The sequence below is a fragment of the Leucoraja erinacea genome, chromosome 14 (genome assembly GCF_028641065.1).
Source record: "Leucoraja erinacea ecotype New England chromosome 14, Leri_hhj_1, whole genome shotgun sequence".
In the NCBI taxonomy this organism is placed as follows: Eukaryota; Metazoa; Chordata; class Chondrichthyes; order Rajiformes; family Rajidae; genus Leucoraja; species Leucoraja erinaceus.
In genome coordinates, this window is record NC_073390.1 from 39,797,230 (window position 1) to 39,812,119 (window position 14,890).

At 47.9% G+C, this 14,890-nt stretch overlaps 1 protein-coding gene across 1 annotated transcript in view; it reads right to left on the reverse strand.

Annotated features, from left to right (window-relative positions):
• Positions 1-506, reverse strand: part of opa1 (OPA1 mitochondrial dynamin like GTPase) — a 76,514-nt gene extending 76,008 nt beyond the window's left edge. The window contains 1 exon segment of the mRNA XM_055646224.1: positions 366-506. The gene's annotated coding sequence lies outside the window, so the exon portion shown is untranslated.
• Between the last annotated feature and the right edge of the window lie 14,384 nt (positions 507-14,890).

The following is a 14,890-nucleotide window of genomic DNA, read 5'->3' on the forward strand; positions in this document are numbered from 1 at the left end:
AACTTATTGTTATTTGACAGAAAGGCCTCTGCCTTGACGCCTGTACTCGCCAGGATGACGACATTACTGTGGGTGTAGAGTCGCTGTAAACCAGCCCCGGTGGTTGCTCCCCCCAACACACACACACACACAGTGAAGCCGGGCCCGGTGACAGCGGCCTCTCCTCCCCACCCTGCCCCGCCCGCCCGTCCGCGGCAGCGCACTCACCGGCTGCCCCGCTACTCGAGGCCCAGGCCCCGGCCTGTCCGCGCCCCGCTCTGTGTGTGTGTGTGTGTGTAGGGGGGGGGGAGACCAGCTGCTCACACAAACTACAGCCCCACCACCCCCCGGGCCGCGGCCACTCCGCCCCTCCGGCCGCTGCTTACCCCTTCCTCCGCCCGGAGCCTCATCCACACGGACACAGTCGGCGCTTCCGGCCAAAGATCGTCTCTGCTTCCGGCCGCCGCCGCGCGCGCGTCCATCAGGTTCCGGCGGGGAAAAAGCGTGGATCAATCCCCGGAGAAAGGTTCCGGCCCCCGGGCCCCACCGTCACACCCCCTCACCCTCCAGCAGTAGAGTTGCTGCCTCGCAGCGCCGGAGACCCGGGTCCGATCCCAACTGCGGGTGCTGTCTGTACGGAGTTTGCACGTTCTCCCAGTGACCTGCGTGGGTTTTCACCGAGATCTTCGGTTTCCTCCCACACTCCACAGACGTGCAGGTTTGTAGGTTAATTGGCTTGGTAAAATAAAAAGTAAAATTGTCCAAGTTGGCGATAGGCGGAGTACTGCCCTGCCGACTACAAGGTTCAGGAGGTATAAAAATGCTGGAGTGACTCAGCGGGACAGGCAGCATCTGTGGAGAGAAGGAATGGACGACGAGACCCTTCTTCAGACTGATGTCAGGGGAGTGGGACACACAGATAGACTGTGGTCTGGAGCAGCTGTGGAGGGGATGGAGAGAGGGGGCAAGCCAGGGCTACTTGAAGTTAGACTTGTGCAAGTAGAATGAAATGCTTACTTGCTTAACAGGCCCGTAAACTGGTCGGCATGGACTTGGTGGGCCGAAGGGCCTGTTTGCATACATTATCTCTAAACTAAACTCAAGAGGTCAGTGTTTATTGCTTAATGGCCATGTCCCTCTTGAGCTGGAAGTTTGTCGTGATGTCTCTGTTGTCCGACCAGTGTCGAGATGGATGGAGGGATGGGGATGGGGGGTGAATCTTGTCAGAGCGGGTGTGTGTAAATAGAGTATAAAGTATCCTTTATTGTCATTCAAACTTTTAGTTTGAACAAAATTGCGTACCTTGCAGTCATGACAGAGAATAAAATAATAGAACACACAATGAACACAGTTTAACATCCACCATAGTGAGTCTACCAAGCACCCCCTCACTGTGGTGGAAGGCAAAAGTCTTAAAGTCCTTGTCTCTTCCCTTGTTCTCCCTCTGCGTTGAGGCGATCCAGGCTTTCGATGTTGGGGCCCCCCGCCGGGTGATGGTAAGTCCCGCGGCCGAATCCGAGCTCCGCGAGCGGGCCGGTTCAAACGTGGCCCGCGGCCCGGGGCGGATGAAGCTGCCGCCCTCCAGTCCAGCGGATGAAGCTGTTGTTGCGGGTGCTCCGGAGAATCGGTCACCAACCTGGGACCTGCAAGCTCCCGACGTTGTCGTCCGCTGGGCCCGCGGACGAAGCCTCCGAAGTCGGGCAGCAGCCACAGCGCCACCACAGCCCCAACTAAAAATAAACTAAACTTGTTGTCTACATCCAACAAGACAAAAGAAAACAAAAAAAAAGAAAAAGACAGGCGGACTGCAGGCGAGTCGCAGCTGCTTGGGCAGTGCCGCCATTTCTGGAGATGAAGGCACTAATGGGCGGGATATACAGATGTTTAGTGTACACCTGCCGACCTTCCATGAGGCTGTGGAGCTGCACATTTGGCAGCTGAAGACAGGCTCAAAATGCTAAATTAACCAGAGATGCTGCCTGACCAACTGAGTTACTCCAGCTTTTTGTGTATCTTCAGTATAAGCCAGCATCATTAGGCTGGCACAGTGGTGGTAGTGGGCTACTGCAATTGCTACAGGACAAGACGGGTCGGTACGGACTCGGTGGGCCGAAGGGCCTGTTTATTAACAGATTGAACACAGTATCAGCGGTATGAACACTGACTTCTCCAATTTCAGGTAGTCCATGCCAAATATACTAGTATCTTTGGTCGTTGCTTTCTCCCTCCTTCCCCCTCCCCTTTCCAGTTCTCCCACAGCCCACTATGTCGACTTCTTCCTTTCTTCTTCCCCCCCCTCCACTTCCACATCAGTCTGAAGAAGGGTCTCGACCCGAAACCTATTCCTTCGCTTCGTAGATGCTGCCTCACCCGCTGAGTTCCTCCAACATTTTTGTCTACCTTCGATTTTTCCAGCATCTGCAGTTCTTTCTTGAACACAGTATGGTGTACACTTGTTCTTCAGGCTGCCTGACTGTGGCAATGAGAACTTAGCTCAGTCACGCTTTCTATTGAGGATAAAAATACCAAGTTGTGGATGGCGGTTCGCTGGTGATTCATTGAAGGAGGGGAGCAGCGTGGAATCTATAGTGGGACCAGCATTCAGATGGAGAGCGAAGGGTAATGTGTGGACAACTAGGACTGTTCACATTGCTAGGAAGCATTGAGAAAAAAGTTTGAAATGGTGAGAAATCAGTAAATATTGGTCTACAAAGAGATCTTGGTGTGCTGGTTCATGAAACACTGTAAGTAAACATGCAGGTACAACAAACAGTCAGTAAGCCAGGTAATAATAGCCTTCGGTGTACACAAAGAGCTGGAGTAACTCAGCAGGTCAGGCAGCATCTCTGGAGAACATGGATAGGTGACGTTTCGGCTCGGGACCCGTCTTCAGATTGAGGAAATTCACCTCCTCTCTCTGGTGGGAGTTCTGTGACACCCTCTCTCACTGCTCCCCCTCTGTGATTCCTGCTGATTCTCGGCTCTTTGGAATCTGAAGAAGGGCCCCGACCCGAAACGCCACCTGTCCATGTTCTCCACAGATGCTGCCTGACCCGCTGAGTTACTCCAGCACTCTGTGTTCTGTGTCATAATAGCCTTTAGTGCAAGCGAGTTGGGGTGCAGGAGTAAGAAAGCCTTGCAGAAACTGTCCGGGGTTTTTGATGGAATGACCTGATGCTGAGCAGTTTTGGTCTCTGTTTCCAGGGAAGGATTTTCTTGCCATGGGGTGCTATGGTCCCAGAAATGCATCAGAATAATCTCTAGTTGAATTGCATTGAATACTTTATAGTCGCTGTGAAACTCTTTGCCTGCGTACCCAAGGTATGCTAATAGTCGCTACGTAAAGGGCGCTGATGAATCAGCATTGTACCACCGCCCTTTAAAAGGTTGAGAATGCTGAGGGGGGACCTGATTGAAACTTACAGAGTAATGAAAGGCAGAGACAGAGTGGATGTGGAGAGGATGTTTCCCCTTTCAAAGTCAAAGTCAATTTTATTGGTGATGGGAGAGTGTAGGACCAGAGGTCATAGCCTCAGAATTAAAGTGCGCTCTTTTAGAAAGGACGTGAGGAGGAACTTCATAGTCGGTGGTGAATCTGTGGAACTCATTGCCACAGAGGGCTGTGGAGGCTAAGTCGGGATATTTTTAAGGCAGAGTTAGACAAATTCTTGATTAGAACGTGTGTCGAGGGTTATGGGGAGAAGGCAGGAAAATGGGATCAGCCATGATTGAATGACGGAGTAGACTTGATGGGCCGAATGGCCTAATTCTATTCCTATAACTTGTGAATGTGATATGGTAATGGCATTTGAAAGGCTTTTGGATTGGCACATGGAAATGCAGGGAATGGAGGGGTACGGATCACATGCAGGCTGATAAGAGTTAGTATTGGCATCGTGTTCGGCACAGAGATTGTGGGCCGAAGGGCCTGTTCCTGTGCTGTCCTAAAGATAGACACAAAATGCTGGAGCAACTCAGCGGGTCAGGCAGCATCTGTGGAGAAAAGGAATGGGTGACTTTTCGGGTCTTCTGTACTGTTGTACGTTGTATCTTGGCCATGGTTTTGGAATCGGCCATTGTCCTGAAACCCAGTGCAATGCAGGAATCTAACTTGTGTCAGGATGTTTATCTGGATCCGTTCCCAATATGCCTGTAGACATGTGAGTGCATAACCCTTTATTGCCATGGTCCTGTTTGCTCTGCACTGGGCTCTCTGCTTGATGCCAGACATTTCACCAAGGCCTCAGTGGCACAGTGCGTGCTCAGTACACCTTGTACAGGACTATTTCCAGCACCGTGCGGGTATGAATTTTGTTTCTGTTTGGGGCTGTTATCATCAGCTGTGGCTTTGTCATTTGTGTACATAGTGGCCCGGAGCCAAGTTCAGACCAAACACAGAGCGATGTATTTGAGACTAATAGAAACTTTAAGTGTGTGGATTTTTCTGACGTTTCATTTGGTGCACGGTGATTGAGGGTGCACGTTGATAAACATGAAGCCGGCCAGATTGCCAGGTTTGTCTCTAACTCTTTGGCAGATTTGTTCGTACATAATATCTTTGCAGGTAGCTGCCTCCCACCGTGATGTTTCAGCATTCAGGTTAACACCGTCAACATCGACAGCAAGGTCAGGCTACTGCTGCTTCAAATAACGCGTTCATCTTGATAATAAACGTCAATAATAGCAAAACAGCAATTACCCCGATGTGTTCTGGAGCTTTATTTAGAAATGAATAAAACAATGTGAGCAGAAAGAGCCCTTTTGTCCCAAAAGTTGCATTCCCTTTGTGGTTCTGTAATAAGATGCATCATATCATCAATTCACAACTTCAAGGAGCAGAATTAGGCCATTCGGCCCATCAAGTCTTCTCTGCCATTCAATCATGGCTGATCTATCTCTCCCTCCTAACCCCATTCTCCTGCCTTCTCCTCATAACCGCTGACACCTGTACAAATCAAGAATCTGTCTATCTCTACCTTAAAAATATCCATTGACTTGGCCACTGCAGCCATCCGTGGCACAGAATTCCACAGATTCACCACCCCCTGACTAAAGAAATTCCTCCTCAACTCTTTCCTAAAGGAACGTCCTTTAATTCTGAGGCTGTGACCTCTGGTCCTAGACTCTCCCATTAGTGGAAACATCCTCTCCACATCCACTCGATCCAAGCCTTTCATATTCTGAATGATTTAATGAGGTCGCCCCTCATTCTTCTAAACTCCAGTGAGCCGTTAAACGCTCATCATATGCTAACCCACTCACTCCTGGTATCATTCTTGTAAACCTCCTCTGGACTCTCTCCAGAGCCGGCACATCCTCCTAACCCCATTCCCCTGCCTTCCTCTGTGTCTATGTGACTCTGTGACAGTGATTCTGTGTCTGTGACTGTGTGACTGTCTCCAACGTTGCGCCGTTGGCCTGTTGTGCTACACCAGACTCCTGCCTCCACCCTCTCGTCTCCCTCTCGTCTCCACCAGGGCCTCATGTTGAATATTCTCTTCGTTGGTGGCCAAACCGCACAAGCTGCGCAGGGAACAGCATCTGCTCATTATCCAATACCTGAGGCACTAAAGGTGCACAGTTAGTTCAGTATTACCATGTACAGAGCAACTTCCTCCGGGACATACCAGGCAAGGCCGTCAAAGCTTTGTACAGACGTTGATCAGACCACACTTGAAGTATTGAGCGGACACACAATGCTGGAGTAACTCAGTGGGACAGGTAGCATCTCTGGAGAGAAGGAATGGGTGACTTTTTGGATCGAAACACTGCTTCAGACTGAAGAAGGGTCTCGACCCGAAACGTCTCCCATTCCTTCTCTCCAGAGATGCTGCCTGTCCCGCTGAGTTACTCCAGCATTGTGTGTCTATTTTCAGTGTAAACCAGCATCTGCAGTTCCTTCCACCACTTGGAGTATTGGGTCATCGTGCTGCATGAAAGATGCCATTAAGCTGGAAAAGGAGCAGAGAAGATTTACCTGGATGTTGCCAGGACTCGGCCTCATCTACAGGGAGAGGGTAGGGCAGGCTAGGAATATATTCCTTGGAGCGCAGGAGGCTGAGGGGTGATCTTATAGAGGTACATAAAATCATGAGGGGATTAGATAGGGTGAATGTACAGACATTTTCCCCAGAGTAGGGGAATCAAGAACTAGAGAGCAGAGGTTTAAGGTGAGATTAAATAGGAATCTGAGAAGCAACTTTCTCACACAGAGGGTATGGGACGAGCTGCCGGAAGAGGTAGTTGAGAGGGGCAAAGTTTAAAGGAGATGTGCGGGGCAGATTATATTACACAGAGGGTGGTGGGTGCCTGGAACGCGCTGCCAGGGGTGGTGGTGGAGGCAGATATGATAGTGGTGTTTAAGAGGCTTTTGAATAGGCACATGGATATGCAGGGAATGGAGGGATATGGATCACATGCAGGCAGTGGAGAGTTGGTCTCGGCATCACGCATGGCACAGACAATTGTTTGTTCCTGTACTGTTCTATGTTGTTTTATTCAACGAGTATTATAATTCTAAAAATAGGAACAGAATGAACACCACATCAATGGCAAGCTTTAATGATAATCTTGCTGCCTCCAGAACAACCTTTGGAGCCACTGTCAAACTCCGTGAGGTAGTTATGTCTTCATGCCTACAATATATTGTCCTCCAGCTAAAGAAATGAAGATAAGACTGATGAGAGGGACAGGTTCAATCAGGTTCAGAAAACGAGCAAATGTTATCTTCAAGAGCTAATGTTGAATGATGCTATTTTGAATAAATAATTGATATTTTTATCACTAGGTATCTGTTTTGCATGGCATGGGCTGCCGTCTGGAAATAACAGTGAGTTGGAAAATAGCATCATGTTTTTCTCATCGTTGGGTTAAACCAACATCTGCAGTTCCTTCCTACACTGGTCATATCATTACCTTTGTTTCCCTTGTGCTCTCTGTGTGTTTCTGCTTCCACTGGCTCCTAATAGCTCCAAATAAATGTGGCTTTGGTTGCTTTTCAGGTTCCTATTATATGCACCGTGACACAGCGGTAGAGTTGCCACCTCACAGCGAATGCAGCGCCGGAGACCCAGGTTCGATCCCGACTATGGGCGCTGTCTGTATGGAGTTTGTACGTTCTCCCCGTGACTTGCGTGGGTTTTCTCCGAGATCTTTGGTTTCCTCCCACACTGCAAAGACGTACAGGTTTGTAGATTAATTGGCTTGGTAAATGTAAAAATAAAATAGTGGGTATAGGATAGTGTAAATGTGCGAGAATCGCCGGTCGGCACGGACCCGGTGGGCCCGAAGGGCCTGTTTCCGCGCTGTATCTCTAAACTAATCTAAATATTTTCTTCACCTTAAACCTTTGCCCTCTAGTTCCAGATTGCCCTACTCTCGGGGAAAATGGACTACGTACATTCACCATTTATGTACAGGCCACATAACAGTCTCCTAATAAATGTGAGGTTATCCACTTTGGTGGCAAGAAGAGGAAGGCAGATTATCATCTGAATGGTCACAGACTAGGAAAAGGGGAGGTGCAACGGGATCTGGGGGTCCTTGTTCATCACTCACTGAAAGTAAGCATGCAGGTACAGCAGGCAGTGAAGAAAGCGAATGGCATGTTAGCCTTTATAACAAGGAGTTGAGTATAGGAACAAAAAGGTCCTTCTGCAGTTCTACAGGACCCTGGTGAGACCACACCTGGAGTATTGTGTGCAGTTTTGGTCTCCATATTTGTGGAAGGACATTCTTGCTATTGAGGGAGTGCAGCGTAGGTTCACCAGGTTAATTCCCGGGATGGCGGGACTGACATATGATGAAAGGATGGGTCGACTGGGCATGTATTCACTGGAATTTAGAAGGATGAGAGGGGTTCTTATAGAAACATATAAAATTCTTAAAGGATTGGACAGGCTCGATGCAGGAAACATGTGCCTGATGTTGGGTGAGTCCAGAACCAGGGGTCACAGTTTAAGAATAAGGGGTAGGCCATTTAGAACTGCGATGAGGAAACATTTCTTCACCCAGAGAGTTATGAATCTGTGGAATTTTCTGCCACAGAAGGCAGTGGAGGCCAATTCACTAGATGTTTTCCAGAGAGAGTTAGATTTAGCTCTTAGCGCTAGAACACTCCACCTCTCCCATCCCACCATCAGTCCAAACCTGTTATATCATTCCATGCAATGCCTCCACGGGGTCCATATTCCACTGAGATACAAAGAGTCATCATCATCATCATCATCGGCGGTCACTGGAAACGAGTATGACTGTCCTCTCCTCTCCATAGGGTCGTCTACTTGTGGGTCTGCAGATGTCTGTATGGTCCTTCTGCAGTTGTACAGAGCCCTAGTGAGACCACACCTGGAGTATTGTGTGCAGTTTTGGTCCCCTAATTTGAGGAAGGACACTCTTGCTATTGAGGGAATGCAGCGTAGGTTCACAAGGTTAATTCCCGGGATGGTGGGACTGTCATATGTTGAGAGAATGGAGCGGCTGGGCTTGTATACTCTGGAGTTTAGAAGGATGAGAGGCTATCTCATTGAAACATACAAGATTGTTAAGGGCTTGGACACGCTAGAGGCAGGAAACATGTTCCCGATGTTGGGGGAGTCCAGAACCAGGGGCCACAGTTTAAGAATAAGGAGTAAGCCATTTAGAACGGAGACGAGGAAACACTTTTCCTCACAGAGAGTGGAGAGTGAGTGGAATTCTCTGCCTCAGAGGGCGGTGGAGGCAGGTTCTCTGGATGCTTTCAAGAGAGAGCTAGATAGAGCTCTTAAAAATAGCGGAGAAGGCAGGCAGGAACGGGGTACTGATTGTGGATGATCAGCCATGATCACAGTGAATGGCGGTGCTGGCTCGAAGGGCCAAATGGCCTACTCCTGCACCTATTGTCTATTGAGATTTGGAGGACGTTTTTTTTTCACACAGAAGGTGGTGGGTGCCTGGAGCTCGCTGCCAGGGGTGGTGGTGGAGGAGGCAGATATGATTCATGTCCAGAAGTTGTGGGAGCAGAATTAGACAGTTTGGTCATTTGTGATGTGTGAGTGGTGCAATGATGCAAGGTGTAACGGAATGCTTGCATGGATACCATGCCTCATGTCTCGGACGCTGTCCGTACGGAGTTTGCACGTTCTCCCCGTGAACTGTGTGGGTTTCCTCCGGGTGCTCCGGTTTACACCCACACTCCAAAGAGGTGCAAGTTTGTAGGTTAATTGGCTTCTGTAAATGGTGCAGGATAAAACTGATGTACAGGTTTAATTCATTTTATTATCACGTGTACTGAGGTACAGTGAAAACCTTTTGTTGCGTGAGAATCAGCCAGCTGCAAAACTGATTACAATTGAGCCATTTACAGTGTCCAGATAGATACATGATGAATGATAAAGGGCCTGTCCCACTTAGGCGATTTTTTTTAGGCGACTACAAGTGACTAGGCTGTCACCACATGGTCACCGGGGTGTTGCCTGTATGGTCGTGAGTCGTCTCTTCAGTCGCCCAAAGAGTCGTAGCTTCATGAGTCAAGCACAAGGCATTGGGGGTTCAGTATTGATGTGGATAGAGAACTGGCTGGCAAACAGGAAGCAAAGAGTAGGAGTAAACGGGTCCTTTTCACAATGGCAGGCAGTGACTAGTGGGGTACCCCAAGGCTCAGTACTGGGACCCCAGCTATTTACAATATATATTAATGATCTGGATGAGGGAATTGAAGGCAATATCTCCAAGTTTGCGGATGACACTAAGCTGGGGGGCAGTGTTAGCTGTGAGGAGGATGCTAGGAGACTGCAGGGTGACTTGGATAGGCTGGTGAGTGGGCAAATGTTTGGCAGATGCAGTATAATGTGGATAAATGTGAGGTTATCCATTTTGGTGGCAAAAACAGGAAAGCAGACTATTATCTAAATGGTGGCCGATTGGGAAAGGGGGAGATGCAGCGAGACCTGGGTGTCATGGTACACCAGTCATTGAAGGTAGGCATGCAGGTGCAGCAGGCAGTAAAGAAAGCGAATGGTATGTTAGCTTTCATTGCAAAAGGATTTGAGTATAGGAGCAGAGAGGTTCTACTGCAGTTGTACAGGGTCTTGGTGAGACCACACCTGGAGTATTGCGTACAGTTTTGGTCTCCAAATCTGAGGAAGGACATTATTGCCATAGAGGGAGTGCAGAGACGGTTCACCAAACTGATTCCTGGGATGTCAGGACTGTCTTATGAAGAAAAACTGGATAGACTTGGTTTATACTCTCTAGAATTTAGAAGATTGAGAGGGGATCTTATAGAAACTTACAAAATTCTTAAGGGGTTGGACAGGCTAGATGCAGGAAGATTGTTCCCGATGTTGGGGAAGTCCAGGACAAGGGGTCACAGCTTAAGGATAAAGGGGAAAACCTTTAAAACCGAGATGAGAAGAACTTTTTTCACGCAGAGAGTGGTGAATCTCTGGAACTCTCTGCCACAGAGGGTAGTTGAGGCCACTTCATTGGCTATATTTAAGAGGGAGTTAGATGTGGCCCTTGTGGCTAAGGGGATCAGGGGGTATGGAGAGAAGGCAGGTACGGGATACTGAGTTGGATGATCAGCCATGATCATATTGAATGGCGGTGCAGGCTCGAAGGGCCGAATGGCCTACTCCTGCACCTAATTTCTATGTTTCTATGTTTCATTCTGGTCGCTGCTGAATTTTCAACGTGTTGAAAATTTTTCAGAGACAGTTGGCGACAGTGGGTTTGATGCTAATGAGCGTAGCTTGACTTCTCCTGACATAGGTGCTGTCGTAGTTGTCACCAGGTGACGTAAGTTGTCACCAGGTTAACGTAGGTTGTCGCCGGTGCTGACTTTGGTTATTTTTTTGTTGTTAAAGTCATGATTCTATTTCAAATTTCATGTCGTAGGGGAATCCAGTCGCCGGTTATTCGGCGACCTGCTACGACTATGACAGTCTCCAGCAGTCGCCTAAAAATAGCCTAAGTGGGACAGGCCCTTTAGTGTGATCACTGGTCGGCACAGACTCGGTGGCCTGAGGACCTGTTTCCACGCTGTATCTCTAAAACTAAAAAGTAATTTCAATCTTTGCACAGTAGCTGGCTCGCTGTGGGTGGAGCATCGGAGCAGAACCAGCCAGGGACAAGTTAACAAGGCAGGCGTGGCCAGCCTCAACCTCCTTCAATAAATTAATTCCAGTACTGATCCATTCTGCTCACATTCTCTGGAGGTCTGAGGGAGATACCTGTAGCAGGATTGATTGTACATGGGGGAACCTGTGCTGAAAGGCCACCATGCTTTGCTAAATCACGGGCAAGATGGTAATTTGGTGGGTATATTTTCTTGGAATGTCTCCTTTCTAAGAGATTGGAGTTGAACGCTGACAAAACTGATGATGTGTTGTTAAGACTGTTTAGTGTTAAGACTGTTGCTTGAGTGCGAAATCTGGCTGCAAATATATATGTGTATTCTTCAGGCTCTGGAAACTTAATTATTTTGCTTAAAACTGAGTGTAAAGCTGAAAAATGTTTTTTTTTGTCAATTGAGTTGTCCGATAAATATCGCAGTTGTTGCCTCTTGATATTTGCAATAACAAGAGAAACTGATGAGTAGGAGCTGTATTGTGTAAGCACCATTTATACCTGAAAGTAGACAGAAATGCTGGAGTAACTCAGCGGGTCAGGCAGCATCTGTGGAGAGCATGGGTAGGTGACGTTTCACAGAGTGCTGGAGTAACTCAGCGGGCCAGGCAGCATCTGTGGAGGGAATGGACAGGCGATGTTTTGGGTCGGGACCCTTTCTCAGACTCATTGTCCATTTGCTTCACAGCCAGAAGTGAGGAACTGCACATGGTGTTTACAAAAAAAATAGACAAAGTCATGGAGTAACTTCTCTGGAGAACATCAGTCTGATGAAGGTGTCCTGATCTGAAACGTCACCTATCCATGTTCTCCACAGATGCTGCCTGACCCGCTGAGTTACTCCAGTACTCTGTGTTTTTTTGCTGATGATTGCAGCCTCTGCAGTTCAATATGAATCAATGTTCTCATTGTTTCCGGTGGTGTCGACCAGGGATATTGTAGACCAGTAAACTGCACTGTTTGTAGACTGCAGTCAGACAGCAGACAATGCTGGAGGTTGCAGTACCGTTGAGGAATAAAGAGCAGGGTGCAATGATACCGGATCTGTGCTCAGCCTCTTCGAAGCTTCATGTTCCAGTTCACTGTATATTAGCCCCCACAAGCTACTTATCTGAAGGAACAGCACCTCATAAGTGATAGGAGCAGAATTAGGCCATTCGGCCCATCAAGTCTACTCCGCCATTCAATTATGGCGGATATATCTCTCCCCCCTAATCCCATTCTCCTGCCTTCTCCCCGTAACCTCGGACACCCGTACTAAACAAGAATCTATCTCTGCCTCAAACATGGACTTGGCCTCCACAGACGTCTGTGGCAAATAATTCCACAGATTCACCATCAGTTTACAAGCCAAGGTGTGAACATTGAATTGACTGTTTTCAAGTTATATCCCTACTGCCCGCCTCTGTTTCCTCTACTCCCCCTCCTCCCACTTATACCCACACATCTCCCCCACCCACATTCCTTTCCCCTCTTCCATACATCCTTGTTAGAGTGAACGAGGGTGGGAGACCTATCTGCTGCCTGTATTATGGGACATTAGCTGCCAGCAGAAGTTGGACAATCTTGCATTGTATTTTTCTATAATATTGGAAGCTGAGGCTCACCTGATGGAAGTATCTACAATTCTGAGAGAGAAGTATTGATACATTCCAAGACCCATTTTCCCAGGGTGGGAATGTCAAGGACAGCTTGGAGGTAAGAGGGACAAAGTTTGAATGAGAATAAGGAGGAAGCCATTTAGAATGGAGATGAGGAAACACTTTTTCACACAGAGTTGTGAGTCTGTGGAATTCTCTGCCTCTGGGGGTGGTGGAGGCCATTTCTCTGGATACTTTCGAGAGAGAGCTAGATAGGGCTCTTGAAGAATGCGGAGTCAGGGGATATGGGGCGAAGGCAGGAACGGGGTACTGATTGGGGATGATCAGCCATGATCACAGTGAATGGCGGTGCTGGCCCGAAGGGGCAAAGGGCCTACTCCCGCACCTATTGTCTATTCTCTATTGCTATGTGGAGGACGTTTTTTTTCACACAAAGGGTGGTGGGTGCCTGGAGCTCGCTGCCAGGGGTAGTGTGGAGGAGGCAGATATGATTCATGTCCATAAGTTGTTGGAGCAGAATTAGGCAGTTTGGCCATTTGTGATGTGTGAGTGGTGCAATAATGCTAGGTGCAAAGGAATGCTTGCACGGATACCATGCCTCATGTCTCGGACACTGTGGAATATTGAAGCAGTGAACTGCAATGGCCATTGGAATGAATATGTAACATACATGCATGCGTTCCTGCTAGTGCTGGTCAGATTTGCACCCAATGTGTGGAAGGCAGGATGGTCTGACAAGATGTCTGGTCACCTAATTCTGTGGATTCAGACCATGGGCTGTAAATCCAGTCCTGAACTACTGTCTACCTCACCCTCTCGGACTATCTTTGATCGAACCCTACTGGCCTTTCCCGATGTTGGGGAAGTCCAGAACCAGGGGCCACAGTTTAAGAATAAGGGGTAAGCCATTTAGAACCGAGATGAGGAAACACTTTTTCACACAGAGAGTTGTGAGTCTGTGGAATTCTCTGCCTCAGAGGGTGGTGGAGGCCGGTTCTCTGGATACTTTCAAGAGAGAGCTAGATAGGGCTCTTAAAGATAGCAGTCAGGGGATATGGGGAGAAGGCAGGAACGGGGTACTGATTGTGGATGATCAGCCATGATCACATTGAATGACAGTGCTAGCTCGAAGGGCCGAATGGCCTACTCCTGCACCTATTGTCTATTGTCTATTTACCTTGCATTAAACGTTATCCATGTTATTCCCTTTATCCTATATCTGTACACTGTGGACGGCTCGATTGTAATCATGTACAGTCTTTATGCTGACTGGTTAGCACGCAACAAAAGTTTTTCACTGTACCTCGATACAAGTAACATTAACCTAAATGAAACTGATGACTAAATTTATACCCTTCTAAATTATTATGTTGAATATAGACACAAAATGCTGGAGTAACTCAGTGGGACAGGCATCATCTCTGGCCAGAAGGGTGATGTTTCGGGTCGAGACCCTCTGAAGAAGGGTCACGATTTGGAACGTCACCCATTCCTTGTCTCCGGAGATGCTGCCTGTCCCTCTGAGTTACTCCAGCATTCTGTGTCTATCTTTGCTTCAAACCAGCATCTGCAGTTCCTTCCTACATAAACCAACATGTTCCAAAAAGTTAAATCTACACTTCATCTATAAAGGTTGAATATAAATCAGAATCACAATGTAATTATGTTGGATAATGATAACACAGCTAAGTTGATGTAATAATTTACGACAATCCTTTCAGTGGTGAGACAGCTGTGTTTAGGATGAAGCCCGATGCTCATGCAGTTATGTCTCATGGCTGGAGCATTTGAAACTATGTGAAGGAAGGACATTCACAATGTTTGTGCTCCCCGTATCAGGTCAATGCTCAGGCAGTTTCAAATGAGGTTTATTTATCCCAGGAGCAGGACACATGTTCCCGACGAGGAAACACTTTTTCCTCACAGAGAGTTGTGAGTCTGTGGAATTCTCTGCCTCAGAGGGCGGTGGAGGCCGGTTCTCTGGATACTTTCAAGAGAGAGCTAGATAGGGCTCTTAAAGATAGCGGAGTCAGGTGATATGGGGAGAAGGCAGGAACGGGGTACTGATTAGGGATGATTAGCCATGATCACATTGAATGGCGGTGCTGGCTCGAAGGGCTGAATGGCCTACTAGAATAGAATAGAATGCCTTTTATTGTCATTCAAACAGCTTGGTTTGAATGAAATTGCATTTCTACAGTCTT